Raw genomic sequence first — 6081 nt, forward strand, 5'->3', positions numbered from 1 at the left:
GCGCTCCCGCGTCTGGTCTCTGTGCGCGGCGCGCCGTGACCCACGGGTACGGAGTTGTCGGGGGCGCGCGCACATTCCAGGACTGTAACCCACCACCACTGTGCTGCACTCCGCCCTCCCCTCTGCTCCTCCACGGCACGGCTCAGAGACACGAGGAGCCGCGGGAGAAAGGCGTGGGAAACGGGCTCCCTGCGTGTCAGAGCTCACCTACAGCTCTGGACGGACAAAAGTCCACACCTAGACTACAAAAACAACTCACCACTGATCACTTACACTGCGCATGTCCTGCAAGCAAAGCTGCAAAAGGTTTCCAGAGGACAAAGAAAGAGCCCTTTCCTCACCACCTTCACACTAGGGAAGTATGCAATGGTCTCAATGAGTGATTGCTGTTTTAATATGTTACATATTAAGTTCAGTTTACTTGTGACTATGAGAGTACCACTCAGACTATAAAAAAAGTTGTAAATGTCCTGAATGGCCAGTTGATGTCATCAGTGTTATCTTGATAGTACTTCAAACGTTAAACAAAACCTGCTTTTTAAGGGGGAAGTATGTGATGATAAAGAAGAGGCAAAGGCCTTCTAATAAAAGATGAGCTGCATCATGTGAATGGTCAGATCTACTGTTTTTATATTTGTGCCCATGCTTCTTTGATTTGTATTTACAATTCTTGTTTTCAATCTGTTTGTTTTTGTCTGCAAAATGTCTGGAAGTGCAATACCAAATAGCTGGAGCACCCTGGGGAGTTAAAAATGATGTAACCCTGCTACAGTATGTATGGGAAGTGCTGTAGACTTGGCTCGGGCTGGATTACCAACTGCTACAAGGCCCCAAACCGCCTGGAGCCCCAGGCCAGTGGGGTGGCATTATATTAATAAGTTCTTTTTCACATCAAACTTACAGAAAAAAGCACAGGTGTGGGTAAGAAAATGGATAGTAATTTTAGTTGCTTTGGTTTCAGGGTTCTAGTTTTGCACAAGCTGTTGTAACGCCACACTGCAAGATCTGAATAATACAGTTTTTAATGTTGCTAGTGTGTTTTTCCTTCTATGAAAAAGGCCTGTTGCTCAGAACAGGTGAAAAATCACGTACAGCAATCTTGAGCAAGATAAAGATGTTTTATCCTTTTCTTTTCTTATCGCTCTCTTATCACGTTTTCTTGCCACTCAGATTTGTATTGAGAATGCCGTTGTGTTGGCAGCAGCTGCTCCAGAGCCTCCTTCAGTTTTGAGCTCACCTGTGATTGTGGCTCCTTCGTATAACATAAAGTAAGTCAGATTTATCTATTGAGAGCATATATGACCTCAATAAAAATAGGTCGCCAGCAGAGATCCTATATCCTTTATACACTGACTCTGGCTTTAATTAGTGTTTTGGGACATTTAAAAAAAATATATTTATAATTCTTAATTTACTACACTAAAATTATCTGTGAAAGTGATCCCAAAGAAAGATAAAATGCTCAATATAGTTGGATAAAAACCTTTAACACGTGTAGTTTTTATTTGCCATTCATATTTAAAATCAGGTCCCCTCTCCAGAGGGCAAAGCTGCGCAAGTTAACTCTTACACTGCAAAGCTGACATCTTCTGTTTGTGCTCGCTGGTTTGATTCAGAAAATAAAGATCACAAAGATACTGAATGGGAGCGTTGTCAGATTTCCTCTGTGACTCAGAACCTACATTGCAAAAATATCACCCACTCAAACTGACCTAGGAAAGAGGAGCCGGATCAAGGAGACAGTCTTTGATTTCCACTTGTATGGACTGAGTTTATTAATTAATTTATTTTACAAAGTTCTGAATTTGGATCACAAGTTTTATTAATGCATTCTTTAGGATTTTTATATAAAGACAAGCTTGAGATACATTTTAGATTCATGTTTGATCAAATCTTCATGCACTTTGAACACTCAGACTTCAGCAACCATTTATGCAACTACAAGGAGCATTATGTAACAAAATGCAAAGAGGGTAGTAATTATTGATAATCAGGAAGCAGAAGAAGCTTAAGCAGATGGTGATCTAATTATCAGGCTTTTTTTTTTGTGCAAGCATGGTCATTGTTTTCAGTTGCCTAAAGAGTAATCCCGTTTACATTTTTAATTGTGCAAAACATAAAATATTGAATGCTGATTTCAGCCTTCCAGACAGCGTTACTTTGTGTCCTCGATTATCAGAGACTCTTGAGAGCATATTAAGAAAACAGTGTTGCATTTTGGACTATTTTAGCTCATCGTTGTAAATTAGTGTCTTAAAACATTCACAGAAACGTCTCTGGAAAAGGTCCAGTCCTCAGGCATTTCCTTTGCAGTTATCTGCCCTCGCATTCCATCTGAGACGTGGTTATCTGATATGTGAAGTTTTATATAGCTTCTTATAACCACTCGCATGTACACAGTTTATACAAGTTGTTGTTTGTTTACACTATATATGGCTTTCTAAGGTGTTCTGTGCTCATTTGTTTGTCGACTGACATTTGGCCCCCATGAGGATGTCAGAAGTCAGACTGGGAGTGAACATCTGACCAGTGCTAATGATGGTGCACACTGCTTTAAACATCACTTTCTTTGATTTTAGAATTTTAACTTTGCTATTTTATTTAAGTCTTGTGTCTACCAAAACAAATGTTATGTGTCAAAGTGATCATCTGACAAGAAAAACACAATTTAATAGAAGCTTGACGATGAGCATACTGTAGCTTTTAAACATATGAGTTCTTAAGAGCTCTACATACCAGCAGAAGCAAACATCTTTCCAAATGCTCATCAGCATTTGAAATTATGCTGTGTGTGCACATAAGGGTTGCATGTGTCCATGTGTTTACCATTTCGAGCTTGTAGGAGCATCTCCTAGCAACCGTGGGTCTGAAAGCCATATATACACAGTCAGTGGGCTTGGGGTAACATGGCAGCCAAGTCAGTGGTCCCTATAGCAACATCTCAAACAACATCGAATGAACAGGGAAAACCCAAGTGGAAAAAGGAGCAGGTGATCTGGTCACAGTAGCCAGTGGAACCTCTGAGACAATGTCTAAAATCTGTAGTCAGCCACAACTAATGGTACAGATTAGCTCTATATCTGGCTAAAACATGCTTTTCAGAACGAATAGCAACTCCATTGCCTTTCATAACTCTGGGTTTTTTGCAGAGTAGTTTCTGATACGTGCGATTTTGTAGTATCTCAGTTGCAGTCTGCAAGTTGCAGTCATTTGTCAGCTAGTGAGTCATGGCAAAGGTGCAGTGCATAGCAAGGTGCTGCAGTGCATGTTGACATCTTCACACACTGTTATGCGTTGGTCTGTTGCTGTTCTGAGTAGGTGGTATGCAGCATTACAGGAATGCGTCTTTTGTCATGTGCATGCCCCGGCCTGAACTCAGTCTTGCATCCCCACTATTTATTTTAGCAAGAGAACGCAAGACTGCTCATTCTGAACAAGAGGATGTGGACTGACAAAACAATCTTAATGTCGGTTTGTTTCCTGAACAAAACACATTGAAAGCATAGAAACACGAAACACCTAAAATTCTCATAAAACGCAGGGCAGAGTTGTCGGAAATGAGGCTTTGGTTAAAGTCACAAGCATGTTTTAGATCCATGACCGGGCTGAGTATTCATCCCTTTCCTTTGCTCAGGAGGAGTGAAATTACTTACTGGCCCTGATATCATCACTTGAACTTTTGCAGAGAGAATGCTGCCATCTTGCTGCAGATGAAAGAATTGGATTTTAAATATTAGCTTAAGTAAGTCACTCTCATAGTTTAATCATAGCAACTGGACTGCTTGAGTTTCTTGAAGACATTTCACCTCTCATCCAAGAGGCTTCATCAGTTCAGCTACAAGAATAACCATGACCTGGATGGCTGAGAATCTCCACAGACATCTTAAATAAGTCATGAGGGGCTGTTGATATCTTAACGTAATGAGCACTATTTCTTTGTTATGTGTAATATTTGAATTACATGAGAAGTATTTTATTTTCATATGCAATAAATCATGTCGAAAGACACAAATTAATGCGTATATAGGTGATTGCATGAAGAGTTTGTTTTGGTAATATTGCAGTCAACATTAAGGAAACTAAAGGTGACAGCTTTCGGGAAAGGATTTGTGATGACATTCAGCTCCAGTGAGAACTACAAGCTGCAACTTGCTTAAAAGAAGAAGAAAAAAAAAACACACAAATTATATCTTTCATTGTCTGGTCTAAAATAGTAACTAACAACATTATAGCGTAATGCGTACATATAGGGGCTCTGAAATGAGATCTCTCTGTTTTCCACAGAGAGCAAATTATGAATTATCCGCTGTCAGGTTTTTACTACATTAGAATTATTGCCAGTTACCAGTATTACTGCCAGTATTACTTTTTGCTTTTCTATTTGTGTTTTTTCTGTTTTAGCTTACTTGTCTTTTTAAAGTACTTATATCTTATTGCTTCTTATTGGAACTTATCTTGTTGTGTTAATTTAGTTTTCTGAGCAGTCTTTTCTTATCTATCTTAACTTACACCGTACCCCACAAACGCCTGTGTGAAAAAAAATGAAATAGTCATCACGTATGCATTACTCAAACAGTGCTTAAAGCCAAAAAAACCCTCAAGAAGCCACAGTTTCATCATACCTCTGAAATATATGGCGTGTTGGAAGCCAGTTCATTGTTGACTCTCATTTTAATAGCTGATTGCAAACAGACACAATCTGTATCTCATCACCTCCTGTTAACCTCACACTGAGTGACAGCAACTAAAGTTAAATGTTTGTTTTTATCAGTAATGTTACAGAAATTGATTCATATTTTCAGTCATTAGCACCAACTGGGCCTTTATTAAGTCAGTCTTTAAAACAAAACTCCTATTTTTGCTTCTATTTGTTTAACTGGATAACATTTCCTTCACATGTTTTGGGAAACAGCTTTTTTTCAGCGAGCGCGTCTAATTCTCTTTTATGCTTTTTGACGCTTTGCATATAAAGTGGAAAATGAGATTGAATATACTTAAAATTCAGGTATCATTATCGAGGCATCAGGCCAAGAGTGATGAAAAAGACGACGACGTAATGACAGAGGCATGCAGACAGGTTTCTTCACAATGCTGTCAGCACAGACGGCATCGCTGCACCATGCTTCTTCTGTCTCTGTGGCAGTTTGTTGCCAAGGTAACCGAGACATGCCAATGACCCTTTCATTGTGTGGCCTCTTATTACAAAGCATCATTTTCTCATGGCTGTTATGGAAATGTTCCCACTTTGCTGGAAGGCAAGCTGCCATTCTCCAGTGTTTTAGGAGGCAGTTGCAGTCAGAAGAAAAAAAAAAAAAAAGCAGCCATTTATTCATAGCTGTGGGTGTACTGCAGGTAGTTTGCATTATTTGCCTGAGCCTCAGTCTACTCTATATTCCCACTGAGCTATCATAAGGTCACCACCACGCCCTCTGTCTCCCCTTTGCAACAGTATGCTAATATCCTGCAGTGGAGAAGTCACGCTTTGTGCTGACTGGTCACGTTATTCCAGCCACATGTACTTTTCCTGCAGGCAGTTGTCTCATGGCCATTCTATCTCACTAACTCATCTCTTACTTGTATCCTGAGTTTAGTTTTTTTCCCTCATTCTGTGATTTGTTTGAAGCTGCAAAATTCCATCTGATGGGGGAAAAAAAATGGATATAGGACCACCATATGTATGACCCTCATATGATATTTCTTAGGATTCACATCATTGCTGCAGTGATATCAACAATGTTTAAACTTCCAGCAAATTCACTCTCGCAGTCACGTTTTTGTTGTCTGTGGGAGTGAAATGGCCTTAGGTGGTGACAAAAGCATCGTGATTAGCGGAGCTGCCACAATATGTGGGCTACTCTTGGCACTTTTTTTGAGATGAATTACAGAAACCTACTAAAAATGGATTTAAACAATTATTTTACACATTTAATTGAACCATACACTTTAAATAATATGATTTAAACTAGGAAAAGAATGCAATCTAATAGAAGAGCCTTAAAATGTACCTTAACAAAGCTTTGTTGAAATGTAATGCTTTAGACTAAATGGTGTTTTTGCTTAATCTGCACATGCTGATATACA

The 6081-nt window shown here is 39.3% G+C and overlaps 1 protein-coding gene across 1 annotated transcript in view; it reads left to right on the forward strand.

Moving 5' to 3' along the window:
* The first annotated feature begins 1098 nt into the window (after positions 1–1098).
* Positions 1099–6081, forward strand: part of rapgef4a (Rap guanine nucleotide exchange factor 4a) — a 45382-nt gene continuing 40399 nt past the window's right edge. The window contains exon 1 of the mRNA XM_008278721.1: positions 1099–1268. The gene's annotated coding sequence lies outside the window, so the exon portion shown is untranslated. The remainder of the gene's footprint in view (positions 1269–6081) is intronic.

Source organism: Stegastes partitus, unplaced genomic scaffold (assembly GCF_000690725.1).
Source record: "Stegastes partitus isolate 25-593 unplaced genomic scaffold, Stegastes_partitus-1.0.2 Scaffold130, whole genome shotgun sequence".
NCBI classification, from domain to species: Eukaryota; Metazoa; Chordata; class Actinopteri; family Pomacentridae; genus Stegastes; species Stegastes partitus.